At 45.4% G+C, this 20,235-nt stretch overlaps 1 protein-coding gene across 2 annotated transcripts in view; it reads left to right on the forward strand.

The window, feature by feature from the left end:
- Nucleotides 1–20,235, forward strand: part of Snx10 (sorting nexin 10) — a 66,015-nt gene that overhangs the window by 12,558 nt on the left and 33,222 nt on the right. Inside the window, exon 2 of one of the 2 annotated variants that reach the window (XM_063239663.1) lies at nt 71–129. The exons of the other annotated variant lie outside the window; for it this stretch is intronic. The gene's annotated coding sequence lies outside the window, so the exon portion shown is untranslated. The remainder of the gene's footprint in view (nt 1–70; nt 130–20,235) is intronic. 2 annotated transcript variants of the gene reach the window in all.

Raw genomic sequence — 20,235 nt, forward strand, 5'->3', positions numbered from 1 at the left:
AGGTAATCTGACTGGTTAACAGTGGAACTTGTAATGACCTGAATCCTTGATGTTTTCCTCTCTAATGCAGGCTGGATCCCGTAGGACGATAAGAAAAGGAGATCTTCTGCCTTATTCTACCTTCTGCAGGTAGGAAGTTTCTGACAGATTTCTCATAGCTGTCAGGTTGCCCTCCCTTAGGAAGCCCTGGATTCCTAAGGCTGGAGGAATAGAAAGAGGGTGAGGGGAATAAAAGGAGACACAAAATGACAAAAACAGATTTTTCCTAGGACCAGTCCTGTGTCTAAGGAGTATGACATAGCTTTCTGACTTGTTTCCAGGAACATTTTATGTTTGCTTGGCATGATGACATGTTTTAGGAAAGAGATAAGGACAACTATTCAATGCTCATCATGTATGACACACTGCTCTGGGCACTTTGATTTGCCCTATCTCATTTTATCCTATGAAACAGGAAATATTACATCCATTTTTTATGGTACAGAGAAATTATATGATTGAACCAATGAAGGAGACAGAACGTGTGTGCAGCTGGCCTTCGCCTTTACATCCTTGTAGCACGTGTCTCGTGTGCAGTATGATTCAGCCTGGCCGTCTGTTAAGTACAGCTCGAGCTGCTTGTGTGTTGTGTGCTTTTACCATTTTTTTCATCAGCATGGCTTCTTTCTCTAGTTCATTCACCATTTCTTCTGCCCCCTGCTCCTCAATTCAGTTCTGAGTGTGCACACTCAGAAGAGCTACTTGGAACCATGAACCCAAGGCTGAATGTTTCTTATTAATGTATTGCTGTGTGTTTTAGGTATTGCTAGTTATGAGATCCCCCTGCCCCCCGCCGTGTTAGTGGGATGATAATTGTAAGGACACTGAGGCCACTCAAAGGAAACTGCTTGCAACTGGAAAGTCAGCTTCTGGAGTTCTTTCCCTGATCTCCCAAGGTCTGTGAGGTCCCCTTCCGAGATTTCTCTACCAGCATACGCCTCACATGGCAGGCCTGACTCTTGACCGCACAGAACTTTCCATTCAATGTTCATCAGCCTTTTCAAATTTTTGCCATTGTGATTCTGAGCTTCTCAGATCTCTGCTTGTCTGGCTATTTTTGCTCCTTGCCTTCTTTGCCCTGCCTCCCAGTTTTAGCTCTTTCCTGGCTACCTCCAGTTTTAGCTCTTCATAGACTGTCTTGGGTCCTCTTCCTTTTCTCCATATCCTTCCCCAGATCTGTGATTTTCAAATGTGTGCGTGTGTGTGTTTGTGTACATGCTGACGCTCGTGTGTAAGATACTACAGATTCAACCTAGGGCCTTTGCATGAGTTACATTCTCCAACCTTTCCCCACTCCCTTGCTGTCTTCCTGCCTCGGCCTTCCAGAGCACTGGGATTATAGGTGTGCGTTACTGTGTTTGGCTGATTTTTCGAACTTTTTTTTTTTGCAGAGAATTACTGGGGAAACCTGGTAAAGCTGATTTTTAGGCATCATTATGCTAATCTAGTAGGTCTAGGCAGAGACCTGCAACTCTGTCACATTCCTGGGTGATCCAGAGGCCATGACAGACATTGGACAAGCTGGGTTTCTTTATTTCCTTGGCCTTAAGTATTGCTGATAAACCACTAACTCCCTCATACTGATGTCAAGCTCTCTTGAGACCTCCACATTTAGACATCTAACATTGAATTTGCCTGTGGCTTCTTGGATGTGTCACAGGCATCTCAGTTTAATTTGCCTAAAAATGTTAATCCTCCTCTCCCCAGTGTTACAGAGCATGGAACTTGACAGTGTAGGGCCCCTCTGTAAGAAAGAAGAGAGTTAAGAATTGTCTTAGTTAATTTTCTTGTTTCTGAAAAAATACCCAACATCCAAAGTTAAATAGAGAAAGGTTTATTTAGTTCAAAGTTTGCAGAGGTTTCAGTCCGTGGTTGGCTGCCTCCAAGGCACAGTGGCTCATGATAGAGGGGCAACTGTTCATGATGGTAGAAGATACCAGAAACATCAAGAGAAAAGGGGGGAGCCAAGCCTCTTTCTGCCCCTTTTATCTTACCTAGACTATGGGATTAGGGTGGCACAAATCCAATCAATGCACTGACCTAAAAAATCACCCACTTTTAATCCCAGGACCCGTAATCCTAGCATCAAACCATGAATCAGTCACAAACTTTAGATTTGGCTACCTCCAAAAGAGCCCCATCTAAAAGTGCATGAGGCTTTGGGGGGACATCTAGATGTAAACCGTAACAAGAATATAAAACAGGATATGGGAAATGGAAAGGGACTGTATAGATTCGGTCTCAGGACTGAGCTTTAGTTCACTCATTCATCCAAGCTCCCTCTTTCCCCCAGCCATCTCTTGGGGCTCCCCAACCTGAGTAGTGTCCATTATCCATTCATCCAGGACAGAGACTAGCAGCCATGTCTCATCTTCACCTCATATCTGAACCACCTCATGGTCTTGGTTGCTTCTCTGATACTGTGTCCCTTTCTCTCAGGCAGCTGTCACATATTGTCATATTGCTTCTGATGATTGTCTTATTCCCCCATTTTCCTCTCTAATTGAGTTTCTGAAAGACAGCCAGAATAACTTGTTTTTTAGGGGGTACTGGGGATTAAACCAGGATCTTTTCCCTGAACTACACTATCTGTTTTTTAAATTAATTAATTAATTAATTAGACTCTCACTAAGATACTGAATTGCCCAGACTGGCTCAAACTTGAGATCCTTTTGCCTCAGCCTCCCAGAGTGCTGGGATATAGGTGTGTACCACCACACCTGGCTATAGTAATCTTTTAAAGTATATGAAGTGGAGCATTTTTCTCCCTCTTTATAGATAGCTAATTTCCCCCCATCCTTATAAATAGCTAAGCCTTGTGGCAAGGTCAGGGATGTTGATGGTTGGGAGTAGGTCAAACTCAGATCACATTGCCATGCTGGACTGTCTGGGGACCAGTCTCAGTGAAGTGGGAAGTGTCAGGGGAGACATACCAGAATTATCACTGCACTGATTTCAGTTCCAGTTTATGGTCTTTTCCTGAAAGAACTTGGATGTTATGTAAGACCTATCAGTGAATGTAAAATGAGGGTGTGTAGTGTTTAAATGTTAAATAGTAAAATCAGACTATGTTCGATTATTTTGGGGGAAGAAAGACATACTCTGTTTTAACACAGGGGAGCCTGGAGGCTCATGGCCAGGGGAAATCCTGGACCCTGGCCAGGTCATCTCCTGATTCCCTGGGAGTGTGGGTTATGTTCTTCTTGCTTACCTATGGACCCAGAATCAGCCCCTTCTGTCACTGTTGGGGAAGTTCCCCTCTGCCCCCAAACCATGGGTTTTGTTAGTTCAGTAGACTTGACTGGATTAATGGAGCAGCCACTTGTGGGCATCGTGGGTCCCTTCCTCCCTTCCTCCTTGCCTTTCCAAGAGATCCAGTCTTTCCTCTTTATAACTATGGGTGGTTGGAGCTGGGGATTTAGCTCAGTGGCATAAGCGCCTGCCTTACAAGCAAGCAGTTGTGAATTCGATCCCTGGTACCAAGAAAAAGGAAAAAGACAAAAAAAAAACCCCAAAAAACAACAACAACAAAAAAAACAAAAAAACCCCACACAAACTATGGATGGTGCCAGTTCTTCTTTTATGCACATAAACCCCATTGACCAAAGTATAAGGCAAAGTATAAGGGCTTTGTATGTAGGGAACCAATTTTCATAGCCTGGTGTAGGATGGTGTCACCTTAGCTTTGGGTAGTGTAATCTTAGAGTAAAAGATGGAGGCTTCATCTGCTTGTCTTGCAGTGATCAGACCTTGCGAGATGGAGGTCTTTCTGCCCAACCCATGGGCAGTTCCTGTGTGGGGAAGTCATGTCATGATTTCCAATGACACACTGACCTACTGCTCACTTTCTAGTCAGCAAATGTTCCTGAAAAACTGGCCCCTGTTTTGCAAATTCAGCCAAACTCAGTCTGTAGACAGACCCATGTCAGATGCCTTTAGATGACAGTCAGTACTTCTGCAGATAAAATTAAGAAATAACTTTGATCCAGGGATGCTGGTACATGCTTATAAACCTAGCACTCAGGGAGGTTGAAGCAGAAGGATCATGGATTCAAGCCCAGTTTGGGAACTTAGTGAGATTCCATCTCAAAAACTACAAAAGGCCAGGGGATGTAACTCAGTACAAAGGTCCTGTGTTTAATCTCTAGTACAACAAAAAACAAAATGAAACAGATTAGACTTTGCCATTTCACCCACTTTCAAAGGACTTTTTTCGTCTTACCTCAGGCTTCCTGAATTCAGGCCAGGTATTGGATGTCCATGGAATATCAGCTGATCTTTCAGGGAGTGGCTTGGTGTGTAACTCATATGGGCAGGCTGAGTGTCAGAGCATGTAGACTGAAAGCATTCTGGTCCCTAAACGTTATTATCCAATTTGTCAAAGAAGATGCTTGAGAAAAAAAAAATTTTTTTAAACGAGTAAATGCTCCATGGTCACGAGGAAGGCACCTCAGCACTTTTTGCCTCTAAGGTCTTGGAAAAGTCCTATGATGACCATAGCTGACTTAATGAGTGCTGGACACACATCTCCATGTTGCTCCTTTGAGTTTTACAGTAGATCCATAAAGTAGGCAGTTACCTCCTTTTTATAGAGGAGGAGGCTGAGACACAGGGAGATTAAACAGCTTCCTTTGCTAAAGGGCAGAATGTGAATGCCTGGCCAGGCGATGTGGCCTTGACTAGCTCTGCTGTGTCTCCCATTCATGTGAACTCTTCTGTGCAGTGTAGGCAGAGCTGCTTGCCCACAGGGGAAATCTGTCTGCCCCTGAAATGACTTGCTAGTTCTCTGTGTTTGGATCAGTGTCCCTTTGGGTGTATTTTTACTGAACCAGCAGATTGCATATAATTTTTTTGTGCTTTCATTCTTAAAAAGAAATTGAAACTTTATCCAGCTGCTGATCTTTGACACGCTGGAAAGATGGGGATTTCCCATGTGTCCCAGTGCTTTTCTTTTTAAAAAGTGTTTTCTCAGTTTAAAAGTGGATCATTGATTGATTTTTTTCCAGTCCAGTGAACATACCTGTACTTTTTCTTACCTCAGCCACCCAGAGAACTGAGTGGATGACCTATGCCATCCTGCTGTGTTCCTAATTGAACTCTTCTGTTTTATTTCCCAAGCCAGGCCCTCCTTTTCAACTTCCTCATTCTGCCTGTTAACACTAACATTCTTCCAATCACCCGGCCTGTGACTCATCCCTGGCTCTTTTTCTCCATCATGCCCTCTGTCCAAGTTCTTTTTTTAATGTAAATTTTAATATTTATTTATTTTTAGAACAGTTTTAGATTCATAGCAAAGTTGAGAAGAAGGTACAGAGATCAAGTATCTCCCCACCTGCATGAATATCTCTCAATATGAGCACCCCCACCAGAGTGGCACATTCATTACAATCAGTGAACTCTCACTGACAAGTCCTTATCACCCAATGTCCACAGTTTATGTTAGGGCTTATTCTTGCTATTATATGATCCTGGGTTTTGACAAACATATAATGACATGTATCCACTGTTACAGTACCGTACAAAATAGTTTTGCCGCTCCCGAATCCTCTGTGTTTTTAAGTGTACTTTCCTCCAGCCATCTCCAGTCCATGAGCTCTTCTGGCTGGTGATTTCCTGCAGCCCCCACTGAAAGCCTGACCTGTAACTACTCTTCCTGTCACCCTGTCCTCTACCCATGCATACCCAGATGACTGGCTGCTGTTGTGTCAGGCTTCCATTTAATCAGTGCTCCTTATCTGTGGCTTCCATGTTCATGGATTCAGCTAACTGTGATTTAGAAAAGTAATTCCAGAAGGTTCCAAAAAGAAAAATTGGAGTTTGCCACATGTTGGATAGTAAGTACCACACCAAATCCATGTGAATGAAGCAATGTGTGACTATTGTATTAGGTTTTATAAGTTTTCTAGAGGTGATTTAAAGTATAAGACAGACTGTGCATAAGTTATGCAGATGCCATGCCATCTCATATAAGGCACTTGAGTATCCTTGGATTTGGGTAACTGTGGGATGGGCAGTAGGGGCTGGATCATTCTGGAAAACCAGTCCTCTAAGAGCCTGACTACATTCTGTCCCTGCCTTCTAACAGCTAGGAGCCCGCTATCCTCTCCTCTTCCAGGGACCTCTCTATCCTAAAATGCCTGTGACAGCCCTTCCAGAGTTACCTCCTGGTAATATTCTGCCAGCCCAGCCCCTCCTCTCCCGGGAGCTCAGCACCTTCTGCCTCAGAGATTTCTGTTTCTTAACTACCCCAGGCAGGTCCTGGTTTCTGTGCCTGTCCTCATGGAGCCTCGAGGCCTAGTTCTGCCTTTTCTTTGAAGCCTCCCTCTCCGGTCTCCTGCTTCTAAGAGCCTACAGGCAGTGCTGTTTCTTTGGGCTTCCATGGAAGCCACATAGTGAGCTTCCTTTACAAGTGACCTGGTTCTTATGTGTGTCATGGCATAGTTAGGCCTTAGAACTCAGAAGCATGTTAGTCTCTCTGTCTTATTTATTTTTAAAGGATCTGTAACCAGGACCAAATCAGGAGCACTCTATCACTTAGTATTGTCATTGTCTTCCAGTTAGCCTTGGGACCCTGTTAGTATGGCCAGTGACCCTAAACAGGTCTGTTACCTGTTACTTCCTCTCTGCAGATGACTGTAATTTTCAGTGTCCGGCTATTGAGTTTCCTCAAATATATATGTATATATATCTGTATCTATATCTATATCTATTTATCTATCTATCTATCTATCTATCTATATATATATATATATATATCTGCTTCCACCCATATCCCTAAAGCATTTGAACGTATTAAAAACTCAGTATTTTAGTTGCTGTCCTGCCCTATGATTATCTTTTAAGCATTTATTTCCAAGGAGGAAGTGTGGATATCCTGTTAGTAGTGGGGGTGTGTGTCCCATATCAAGAAAACGAGGCCTCTCTGAATGTTTACATGAGCTAAAATTGTGACCTCTTTACTTACCAGGTGTAAGAGAGCTTCTCTGAATGTTTACATGAGCTAAAATTGTGACCGGTTTACTTATCAGCTGTAAGATTTAGGTACCGTTTTTATTGCTACATGTAAATTTGAGGTAATAATGGTATCTTGCTCTCAGGAGGACTATGTGGAATAATTCATGTTTCAAGGTTTGCATGCTGTCTGGCATGTGGTAAGCAATCAATAATTTTTGTTTGATTGCTGTTTTTGGTTATTTATTTGTATAGTGCTAAAGACTGAAACCAGGACCATGCATGTGCTAGGTACATACTTTTTCACTGGCTTGCAACCCCAACCCCCAACTATTTTTGATTTTTAATGGCAGAATTTTAACGTTATTACTTATATAGTCCAGTGGAATTAGGTCAAGAGGAAAGATAGAAACCATTGGAGGAAAACCTGGGTCTTTAAGGTGTTCCACGCTGGGGTGTTACTAACAAAGAGTATTCTTTTCACACAAGAGGACGGATGAGCCACAAGTGGCAGGCAGGAGGGGCCCCAGTGTCCTGTGCTCATGCCCCTCTTCCATCCCAAGTGACTGGGTTGCTTATACATTTGATGACGATGCACAAATGGAGAAAATTAACTGCAGCTCATTCAATCAAATTTAATTTGCCCAATGCTTACTGGGCACTGACCTTATGCCAGACACTGTGTTTAGTGCCAGAATTATAATAAAGCACGAATCATTTAGGCAAAGTCTCTGTCCTAAGGAGACTTTTGCAGTGGCAGATAATAAGGAGGACGAGGGGAAGAAATGCTAAGGGAACAGGAAGCATAGGTGACCTGGGGTAACAGTTAGGACTGAACTGCCCACGCCAATGGGCATCAGGAGTGTGCCGAAGAGTTGTGACAAGAGGAAGGTTGGAAAACTGAAGGCTGTGATTTAAAGGGATTGTACAGATGCAGACCCTGTCCTCTGAGATGGTGGCTTTAACATTCCTCACTATCATCCACCAAGTGGAGGGCATGTATGCACTCCTGCAGCGGGGCTGTTGCAGTGTAGGGTTGGGGTATGTATGATTTGAAAAGGGGTCCGCACCTTCTCCACTTCCCCAAATTGAGAAGCACTGGTCTTCACAATCCACTCATAACCCTTGAGGATCTGGGAATGCTTCCTTTCCTGATTTTTCAATTAAATATTGCAGATTATATGGGTGTGCCATAAGAACATGGAATTCTGTCAGTTGATGAGAACATTGGCTTGGACATTTGAGGTTGAGTCATTGTTTGATTCAGTTAAATAAATGTAGTTTTTGAATAGAAAAGTTAACTATTTGCTTTCTTTGAAGATATTTGGTGATGACTTCAGAGAGGTCCTTAAAGATCTTAATGCTGCCTGTAATCCCAGCACTCTGGGGAAACTGAGGCAGAAAGATCATGAGTTTGTGCCCAGGTTGGGCAATTCAGCAACACCTTCCCTCAAAAATAAAGAATAAAACAAGTGCTCAACTTGTGGCATTCTGGAGCCCTTGTTTGAGTATGTTTGTACTGTGTATCTTTGGGCAGTAAATTCACCTTTCTGGTAAAACAGGATAAATAAATATGGTACTTACTGCCTCCTTAATGGTCATGGGATAGTGCTTTTCTGTACTGTAGAGTAAAAAAAGCTGCTAAGACATAGAATTAGGTTTCCATACATTATGACCAGTAGTACATCATGGTTAGGTGCAATTCATATCCATAGGGTTAAACTGTTCACTGTTTATGGGATTAGTCTCTAGAAAAATCAAAGGTGGGTATTTTTATAACTTACAAACAGGAGTAGTTTAAGTATGATGCAAAATAAGGAAAATAATGGTAAAAGTGATTAACTTAAAAAATTGGCATAGCAAAACCACTGTCAACAGAATGAAAGACATATTATAGACCAGAAAAATACATTTGCAACCCACGGTTTAAGGATTAGTTTTTCTGATACAAAAAGAACTCCTATAAGTCAGCAAAGAACAAGAAGTCTATAAGAAACTAGTCAAACAACATGAACAAATGATTCATGTAAAAGAGATTAGCTGCTCCTGACCACATCAAAATGCTTGACCTCATACCTAATTGAAGGAAATACCAGTTAAATCTTACTTAAGTAGATCATAGTTCACCTGGATGGGACTGGCAGAGATAAAAAAAGAAAATTTACATGACCTTAGTGAACCCCAAATTTCCGCTTACAGAAGTTTACCCCTCAGACATGCTCACACAGGTGTTCACTGAATACTGTTGATAACAGCACGAGAATGTCGGGGTGGGCACTGATGAGATGGATTCTAGTGCTGCGGCATGGTAGAGTCCTACACAGCCACAGAAGGGAAGGAATGCGCTCTGTGGTTTGATGGGGCGCAGTCTGTTAAGTAGAGAGCAAGGCGTTGGAAGGAAATACGCATTGCTGCCGTTTATAGAAACAAAGGGGCCAATAATATATTTATATACTTGTATATACATAAAATATTTCTGAATGTAAAAATGATTGGGCTAGGCGAGAGAAGGAGAGTTTTTATATTCTTTTCTATTTTTTCATTGTGAAAGAAGTGATAAATTTATAGCTCTTCCCCCAATAAAAAAATAAAGCAACAATTGAAGTGGGGATTGAACTCATGATTTGTTACCATTGTGTTTGTCCCCAGACTCTCACACATCCTCATGTGTCTACCATGAACTGTTAGCCACTATTGGTGAAGTTAGAACCTTCGGAGAGCTTTTGGGCAATCTGGGGACACAGCAGGAATGCACGCCAAATCAGAGATCTGTGGGTGGATCACGTACCCAGGCATCCAGAGGAGAAGTCCTTTCTTGTTAGGGGACCACTCCGTTCAAGGTTGTTTTTTTTTTTTTTTTTTTTTTTTTTTTTTTTTTTTGAGACAGGTTCTCAGTAGGTAGCTCAGGCTGGCCTGGAACCCACGCCAATCTTTTTGCCTCAGTCTCCAAAAAAGGGCTGGGGTTATATGCATGTTCCATCACGCCTTGCTGTTTGAGGTTTGTACACAAATGGTAGTAGGTAGAATACGGAACTCTTCCGCAAGATGTTCAAGTTTTAATTCCTTGTAAATAGATTTCTGTACCTAGCAAAAAGGACTTTGCAAAGTGAGGTAAGATTTATGGCTTTGAGGTTAGGATCTTAGCCTGATTTATCAGGGTGGGTATGGTCTAACCATGTGAGTCTTTTAAAGCAGACAGGCTTTCCCAGTGGTGGTCAGAGGAGATGTGACCATGGATGAGTCTGAGAGACAGTCTGTGGCTGGCTTTGAGGTAGTGGAAGGGGCCACAAGCCAAGGAAAATAGGCACCAGTAGGAGCTGGAATAGGTGAGGATGCTGATTCTGCCCTAGAGCGTCCTGAAGGAACACAGCCCTGCTGATACCTTGATTTTGTCTCAAAAGACTTATGTTGACCTGGGGACTTATAGAACTGAAATTCTACAAGAAATTTGTATTGCTAAGCCACTAAGTTGGTGGCAGTTTATTGTAATAGTGATAGGAAACTAATATGCAGGTGATATTACAAAAGCCTGAGGCTTTGTTCTCCTGGGCTTTCTAATCTAGCAGGAGAGGAAGATGCAGCAGATGCCCAGGCCAAGTGAGTGGGAGTGTGACTGCAGGTGTGAGCAGCAGGCCTTGAGGGGCTCAGGGAAGGCTGGAGGGGACTTGGTGTTTGCGATTGGCGTCAGGGACAGTGCAGCTTACGGGTTGGGGGAGTGGACTCTTCTGCTGCTGCTAGGCTTGAATCTTGGCTGCCTTTCACTGGTGGGACCTTGAGAAAGTCACTTGGTCACTCTGCACCTCAGTTTTCTAATAGAGTAGAATACTAGCAGAGTCCCTCAAAGGGCTTTCACACGGAGCAAATGAGTTCACATGTGCTGCATTTGACCGTCCAAAGGGTTTGCGTCAGTGTTTTCCCTCAACAGTGGGAAAGGAAGGGGTTCCCAGAAGAGGGAGTGCACCGTTGGGGACGGCAGATCCACTGGCCAGGGGAGGACAGGAGGGCCTCACTTGCATTCTGGGAGTGTCGATGTCGCTCCCGGCCGGCAGGAAGGACACACGACAAAGTCTGGCAGTGGACAACCTTTTCTTTTATTTTCCTTCTCCGTACAGCCTGCCCTGGGATCGCTCCCAGCCGAAGCCTCCTTTGGTCCGCTCCCCGCGGCTCCTTCTAGGCTTCTACTTCCGGGCTTCTTCTTCCCCCCCAGGGGTGGCACCAGTATATATACGGATACAGTGTCCAATCATGTTAAAGTAAGCAAGGCAAGCTGATTGGCTAACATCATCAGTTGCCAGGCAGACTATATTGTTGAGCGGGTTGCTTACGCGGTAAGCAGGAAACTAACGTGCTCGATGGGAGGGGTAATCTACCTCAGGCTTTACTCTTTACTACAGGCCTCACGTCCGCCAAGTGAGGCGACCGGGCTCGGGGCTGCGGCTCCCAACATCTCCCCCTTTTTTATTTTATTTTTTTATAAATGTGCGCATCGTAGCCCTTCCTGGACTGGGTGCAGAGGCTTATGCCCTATGCGTAGGCCCACCGTAGGTCCTTGGCTTAGACCCTGGTCGGCCGTCCCATGGTCTGCCAAGGCCCTGAGGCCCTCGTCCTTTTTCTAGGGCCAGGCACAAACTGGACGGAACCTGGATGCACACAAGCTTGCACTCATTTCCTCTCCGTAAAGAAATCCCCTCGGAGAGAAATTTAGACCTGGGCAGCATCTAACAGTCCAGCGGCTTACGTGCAGGATGGGGTAGGGCCTGGCTTAGGTTGAGTCGCACCGGGGGAGTACGCTCTTACCCGTCATTGACTCTCCTACCCAGCTATGTCATAATTTTTTAGAGGAGGAGTGTGGGAAGCTCACCACCTCTAGACTCGGTCGTAGGCTAGGCGAGCGAGCCATGCATATGCCTGAGGATCTTCTTGTCCATTTCGGGCTATCGCTATTTCTATTCATCTTGTTGGTTGGTCTGTGATGGATCTCCGGTAGGGCAGGTCTGATCTTCAGTCGAGGGCTTTATCGCCCGTGTCAGTCTCTCCGGTACCCACAGTGGTTCTCGTCCTGATTCCTGTGGGAAAACACAAACCGCGCCTCGGTTCCAGCTGACCACTGGATCCGGGCCCATCCATTGTCCTGTCAGGACATCTTTCCACTTCACCCACCCTTTATGGTTGGGGGAAGGGTTGCAGTGCTCCACGGCTGGGGAGCAATTATCATTATTTAAATTTAAAAAATTGTGTGTGAATAGTGCCATGGATAATCGTGCCTTTGGGGCCAGGCCTTGGCCTACTCCCCCTTTTTGTTTTTGTAAAATTTCTTTGAGGCTTCTATGAGCCCTCTCAATGATTCCTTGACCTTGGGGATTGTATGGGATACCATGTTTTAATTGAACCTCCATCATTTTGCAGAACTCATTGAAGGCTTTGCCTATATAGGCTGGTCCATTATCAGTTTTTAATATTTTTGGTTTGCCCCATGCGGCCCAAGCCGCCAGGCAATGATTGATCACATTAGACACTTTTTCACCTGTTTCTGCTGTTGCGAATATGACGTGAGAACAGGTGTCTGTGGAAACATGAACATATTTAAGAGTCCCAAACTCCTGTATATGTGTGATGTCCATCTGCCAAACATCACCAGGGATCAAACCTCGAGGGTTTACTCCCATCGGTATGGCAGGTTTGTATGTGGCACAGGAGTCACATAGTCGCACGATATCTCGTGCATCTGCTCTGGAAACATGGAAATGGTTTGCTAGTGTCCTGGCATTGACATGAAACTTATCATGGAAGGCACGGGCTCGCTCGATTGGTGTTAGTAAGGTAAAAATCCATAACGGGCGAGTGGCAGTATCAGCAGCCGCATTCCCCTGTGCCATGGGCCCCGGCAGGGATGTATGTGCTCTTATGTGGGTGGTGAAGACCTTATGGTGTCTGTTCTGAAGCAATGTCTGGATAGACAGGAACAGCCCAGCCACTGTGGAAGTGGATCTAATTAAACCGGCAGTCTCAAGCACTTGCATAGCATTGACCACATACCTAGAATCGGAGACAATATTAATGGCTTCTGAGAACCGTTCAAGAATCATTTTAACGATCTGCAGTTCCACCACCTGAGGCTGATCAGGTTCAAATTGTATGGTAACCGGGGGCTTGCCTAGGATCACATAGGCGCCTATCCCCGTCTTAGAGCCATCTGTGTATATTGTAGTTGCTGGGACTAATGGCTCAGAGGCAGTAACCTTTGGAAAAATTATAGGGTGCTGAGTGACAAATGACAAGATAGGGTCTTTAGGGTATTGATTGTTTATATCCCCATGGAAAACACATCTCAGAATGGCCCATGTATCTATGCAGGCAGCCAGGGTCTTGATCTGGCTGGCGGTATAGGGTACTCGGATGGCTTGTGGTCCTGAGCCAAAATGTTGGACAGCTCTATCATGCGCTTCAAGGGCCAATGAAGCGACTGCCTCCGGGTAATGCTCTATGACTTTTGCAGGTGAGACCTTAGGGTGTATCCACAGTAATGGTCCTTTCTGCCAAATCACCGCTGTGGGCTGTAGACTAGTCTGTAGCAAACAGACATCAAAGGGTCGCCCTGGTTCAATTCTGTGTAAGGTAGCTCCACCTAAGGCTTTTTCCACTCTCTGTAAGGCAGCTCTTGCCTCAGGAGTGAGCCTCCTGTGGGAGGCTATATCTGGGTCTCCCTTTAGAAGGTCGAACAGGGGTTTGAGATCTGAATTTGGTATATGTAAATATGGCCTAATCCAATTAATGTCTCCCAATAGCTTTTGCATGTCATTTAGGGTCCTAACGCCATCCGTCCTAATGGTGACCTTCTGTGGAGAGACTAGCATAGGGGAGATTTTCGTGCCTAAGTAGGTCACCATTTCTCCTCCCTGAATCTTGTCGGGGGCAACATGCAGATTAGCTTGTCTCAGGGCCTCGACCAACTGGCCGAGCATATTATTTAGCATGTCTGGGTCCCTGCCGCTGAGCAAAAGGTCGTCCATGTAATGTACACATCTTATCTTGGGAAAGGATTTCCGTAGGGGGGCCAGTAGGGAATCAAGGTAAATCTGACACATAGTGGGACTGTTGGCCATACCTTGGGGCAGCGTTATCCACTCGTATCTGAGATCAGGGCTTTCTTGGTTAATGGTGGGTAAAGTAAAGGCGAACCTATGAGTGTCCTCTGGATGCAGGGGGATTGAGAAGAAACAGTCTCTAAGATCTATAACATAAACTGGCCAGGATTGAGGGATGGCTGAGAGAGCTGGCAGCCCCCTCTGGACCGCCCCCAGGGACTGCATCTGCGCGTTGACCGCCCTTAGATCATGGAGCAGCCTCCATTTGCCAGACTTTTTCTTAATTATAAAAATGGGGGTGTTCCATGGGGAGGTTGACGGCTTAATGTGTCCTAATCTAAGTTGTGTACTGACTATTTCTGACAAGGCTAATAGCTTCTCCTTAGGCAGGGGCCACTGAGGTACCCAAACCGGATCATTTGACCTCCAGGTGATTTTGATCGAAGTGGGTAGGAGAGCTTCTTCAGCGGCCCCTAAGAAAAACCCAGCCCTTGCCTACCTTTTTTGTTCTCTACTGGTATTGGGGATGTCCGACCCTGTAGGGCATTGCCCAAGCCTTTGCCGGGGGTATATCCCTGGTTCCTGAGTATATCCTTAGCCTGGGGGGAGCAGTTTGACGTAAGCGTGACATCCATCTGAGTGAGGATGTCCCTTCCCCATAGAGACACTGGCAACTGCAACACAAATGGTTGGAAATGGCCCTGATGACCCTCCTCATCGCACCAGAACAGGGTTGAAGCACTAACCTGAGGAGCTGACACCATCCCCAGGCCCTGCAGCGTGTTATCTGCAGTGTTGGTGGGCCAGTTGGAGGGCCAATCCTTTCTAGAGATAATGGAACGGTCAGCTCCTGTGTCTAGGAGCCCTGTTATATTCTTGCCATTGACCTTAAGTGAGAGCATGGGCCTTTTATCAAGTATTATATGGAGTCCCTCGAAGACTTCCCCTGAGGAACCGAAACCTTGACTTTCTCTAATTTTCTGCTTTGAGGGGAATCTCTTGTGGAGACTGGGGAGCAGCAAGAGCTGCGCTATCTTGTCTCCTTTATTGATTACCATAGTACCCACAAGAGATTGAACCATAATTTTAATGTGTCCTGTGTAGTCTGAGTCTATGACCCCCGGGACTACTATGAGACCCCGAAGGGCCGTGGAGGATCTCCCGATCACCAGACCCATGGAATTTTCGGGTAACGGTCCCTTAAAGGTGGTTTCAACCACTCGAACACCCGTATCAGGCACTAATATAAGTCTGGAGGCGACACTGAGGTCCACACCTGCTGACCCAGGGGTGGCCCTTGTTGAAGGCTGCCATCCTGAGCTGTCCTGTCTCTGGGGCGGGGGCCCGCCTGTGAAGGGGGCCCCCTCTGGCCGTTTTTTGGCCCTCTAGCATCTCGTCCACAAATACGGTTGCCCTGAGCATCAAAGACCGACCTACACTCCTCAGTTTTGTGTGATCCCCTCTTGCATCGCCCACAAACATATGGTTCTTCATTCCTAGGACGAGGCCTAGCATCTGCATTGTTTGGGCAATGACGTTTAATGTGTCCTGGCTCCCCGCAGGCAAAACACCCTTTAGCCTTACATTCCCCTTCTAACCCGCGAGGTCCCCTCTGCTGTACAGCCGCGGCCAGGAGAGCAGCCACTCCCGAGTTGGAGAGCGGCCCCCCTATCTCTCTACATATCCTAATCCAGGCGTTGAGGTCCTTGTTCTTATGAGGAGCTATCGCTGCCTTGCACTCCTTTGTACATTGCTCAAAAATCAGCTGCCTTACCAGCGGTCGAGCCACTCCCGGATCAGAAAATATCTTATCGGCAGCATCTTGTATTCGGGCCACAAAGTCAACAAATGGCTCTGTGGTACCCTGAATTATTTTTGAAAGACACAAGGAGGCTGTTCCGGCACCACTTACCTGCTTCCAGGCGCGGAGCCCTATGGCGTTGATTTGTTCATAGACAGCGCCGGGGAACTGAGTCTGATCATCAGCGTGCCGACCTTCTCCCATAAGCATTTCCTTGTTCCACCCCCGGTTTCCCCGACTGGCGTTTCTCTCAGCCTGCTCTGCAGAGAACTCTGCGTACCAGGCTCGCCAATCCAGGTAACTACCCGAGGGCAGACACGCCTTTGCCAGCTGAATCCAGTCCGCGGGGGTGAGGGGCCCAGAAGACAGGTTCTCCAGCATGGCAATGGTGTAAGGCGCAGTCGGCCCAAAGGTTGTAACTGCATTTTTAAGTTCTCTAATCTGCTTTATCTCAAAAGGCTCCCGTGCATTACGTCCCTGGCCCATAGCTACTTGTACAGGAAATATCCCGTAGGGGCCACTATCTATCCCAGGTGGTGGATGTACCTCATGAGACAAACGTCCCCCCTGCCAAAGCTGCCTGTAAAAATACCGACCCGCCGGCGGCGGAGCATAAGACGGCGGCCATGATTGGGCGGAAAATGGGGGCCCGTGCATCACTTCCTGTTCTGGCGAAGGGGAAGGGAGCTCCCGGGCGGCCGCCTCGCGGCGAGGGATCGCCTCCGGGAACAGCCCCCAAGGTGGGGCGGAAGGCTTCGCCTCCCTCTCGCGCCGGGGAGCGCTCAGGAGCTCTCTACTCCTCCGCAGACCAAGTTGAGCGGAGCGCAATTCACGGCGCAACGCTGGGAAAGAACCCTGCGACTCCTTATCGAGCGACTTAGGCTCCTGACAGCTGGTCTCTTTGGCCTCCTTGCCATTCAACTTTCCCTCGTCCTCGGAGTCAGACGACTCCGAGGCTAGAGCCCCGTCCTTCTCCTTAGCATCTTTGTTCCCCTTGACGGGCCCCTCTCGGGAGCTCCCCGACTGGGCCTGCTCAAATACCCTGCGTACTTTTGTAAGCTCTTGAGAGCTTTCTCCACAACCACCCTCGCTCTTAGTGTTGCTACCTAGCATGTTTCCCATCTTTTAATATGTTACTCACCGCGTGAGGCCCAAGGAATCCGCCACTTACGCGTGAGCCTGAGGGGAGTCTAAAAGCCCTGTAGGTGCGCGCCACCCAGAGCCCAGGCTTATCCCCAACTCACCTGTCTCGCAGCTCTGTACTGGAGCGTTGTCCGCTGTCACGTCTCGGGGGTGATCAGTCCCCGTGCGGGCCTCCAAATGTCGATGTCGCTCCCGGCCGGCAGGAAGGACACATGACAAAGTCTGGCAGTGGACAACCTTTTCTTTTATTTTCCTTCTCCGTACAGCCTGCCCTGGGATCGCTCCCAGCCGAAGCCTCCTTTGGTCCGCTCCCCGCGGCTCCTTCTAGGCTTCTACTTCCGGGCTTCTTCTTCCCCCCCAGGGGTGGCACCAGTATATATACGGATACAGTGTCCAATCATGTTAAAGTAAGCAAGGCAAGCTGATTGGCTAACATCATCAGTTGCCAGGCAGACTATATTGTTGAGCGGGTTGCTTACGCGGTAAGCAGGAAACTAACGTGCTCGATGGGAGGGGTAATCTACCTCAGGCTTTACTCTTTACTACAGGCCTCACGTCCGCCAAGTGAGGCGACCGGGCTCGGGGCTGCGGCTCCCAACATGGGAGCACTCAAGGGAAGGGGAAAATGAGGCGGTTCAGGTGCCGGGAGCCCGTTGGCATGGCTGTGGGCTGGGCTGCAGCACTCAGGGCCCCAGCAGACTGCCTGGCTTGCCTCAGGAGCAGGTAGGTTTATCCTTGGAGGTGTGACTCCCGCATCTTCTTCCCATTCACAGAAGTCCTCCAACACTGAATGGCCTGACCTTTGAACAAGGAGGACACAGCCCCATTGTCTCCAGCATGTTGAGTGAGATTCAAGGGACCACCACCTCATACTCTGTGGGCACTAGGTTACTGGGGCCCAGTTTGTCCAGAGAGAGCAAGCACTCAGTGGGCTAGAGCTGCTGCCTACAGTTGGACACTTTTGTTACTTGCTCCTTCTGTGTAGCCCAGGCTGGCCTTGAACTCATGGAGATCCTTTTGCTCCAACCTGCTGGGTGCCAAGAATACAAATATGCGGCCCAAAGCAGGCTTCAGTGTACTTTAGCTTTGGCTACAACGGTGTTCCTGATTCTCTTAGAATTGTTAACTCAATTGAAATTTTTTCTTGTGAACACTTTCTCTCACCTCTCCTGAAATATCTATTTTGGTTAAGCATTGACTTCTCTGGGCTGTTACTGATTGTTGGCTGGGTGGGTGGGCAGGTGTGTGTGTGTGGGTGTGTTTGTGTGTGCGTGTCTAATTTCTCTGGGTTGCTACAGCAGCATTATTCAGAGGGAGTTTGTGCTTGTCAAGACTGTACATTAAGGGTTAAATTATTTGGAGTTACATAAATGTGGGGCTCTGGGAAACCAGTGTAGCCACATTTGTTTTTTGTCTGAACATTTATGTAATAAAAGTCTACTTCCTGTTTGTCTCCACTCTCCCCTTTTAAATCTGGCTGTTCACTTGTGGTACAAAATAAAAAAAATGACATTGTAAAAATTGAGATGGGCATCGACCAAATAAGCCAGTCTTGAGTCCTGAGGGCTCAAATTTCTGACAGGTAGCAAATATAATTTTCTACTTAAAGAAGTTACTTCTTTTTTATTTTTATTAGACTGAAGTGACTTTGTTTGGCTATGTTTTCAAAAGATTGTCTTGATTGTCCTAAAGGAGATAGTGCTTTGATTGGATCAGCATTTTTATGTTATGATTGTGATGGCCTTATGTAGCTTGTTTAAAATATATTGCTCTGAAATCTTGGGTTTTTCCTTGTTGACTACACATGTAGCAAAAATTGTTGAGATTTAGTAACTATTTTTGTATTTCCGTTTCCTTTATTTTCAGTTGCTTTCACTTTGGTAAGGGGCAAAACCTGTGAACTGCATGAGATTCTGTTTAAAATAGTTTAAGAAAATATCAGTGAAAGCAAATAGCAGAATAAAATACTAGGAAAAGTAACTACAAAAGAAAGATACTCCTCTTATTTACATATATATTTATGCATATCTGTGTATGAATACACATAAACATATGTAGAATGGGTTAGAACTCAAACAAAATTGTATTAATTTGTGTTCTTGAAGAATAAATAATTTGTGTGTTAAGTGCACAAGAATCAAATCTAGGAACAAAAATTCTTTAAGATAACCATAATGCCATTATCATATTGAGGAAATTCAATTATATACAGTGTGTTATCTAATAACATTAGATACCACATTAAAGTAGCACCACTTGTTCCAGTGATGTCTTTATAGCTTTTTTAAAATTACAAAATACTTGATTGTATTTTTAATTGCAAGATAGTTAATATATTACAAGAGCAAATGAGTTTATATATTTCTATTAGGAAAGCAATTGAGAAGAGAGATGCTTTTATACAAATAAAAGTGAAACTGTCAGAATTGAGATTTTGGTATTCATATCATCATATTTATGCTATATCTTTTACAATTTAGGCATTTAATATTATGCCTAGAGTAAACAAAAAAGAGTCCCATTTCATTGCAGTAGGTGGTAATTTTAAATTCTTCATTTAGCTTAAAAATTAAATTGGCAGGCCAGGCATAGTGGTGCATGCCTGTAATTCCAGTACTAGGAAGGCTGAGGCAGGAGGATTGCTGCGAGTTGGAGGCCAGCCTGGGCTATAAAGTTATTTCATAATCAGTTTGAACTACATGGTGAAATTATGTCCCAAAAAGCAGAAAAAGAAAGAAGTATGTTGGCATACTTCTAGAATCACATATTTTTAGACCTGAAAGTGAAACCTAAGATTGTCGAGAATCCAGGGTTATTGCTGGGAACAGTGAATCATTGGTGTAATTCTATTGTCCTTTAACTCTAATGCTTTGTCCTGAATTAAGTGTTCAGAGGGAAGGAAAGTCCTTATTGCTTAACTCTTACAGCCTTTGAAACCCATGTTCACTGGGATTACTCCAGGGAAGAAAACAAATGACAAACTGGGTTTAAAAAAAAAAAACCAAAAAACAAAAAAACCTAACAGCCATTAGCAGGCATTATTATTAGCATATTATTATATGCTTATTGAGAGCTAGGCTTTGAGGTATTTTTCATGCAATAATGTGTTTGTTCTTCTAGTAGTTATATAGATGTAGGTTCCATCAGTTACCGTTTTATAGATGAGGGCTCTAGGCACACAGAGGTTAAGTAGGTAGCCCAGTGTCACTTAGCAGC

The sequence above is a fragment of the Cavia porcellus genome, unplaced genomic scaffold (genome assembly GCF_034190915.1).
Source record: "Cavia porcellus strain 051 isolate PalLab524CR breed Dunkin Hartley unplaced genomic scaffold, mCavPor4.1 scaffold_2, whole genome shotgun sequence".
In the NCBI taxonomy this organism is placed as follows: domain Eukaryota; kingdom Metazoa; phylum Chordata; class Mammalia; order Rodentia; family Caviidae; genus Cavia; species Cavia porcellus.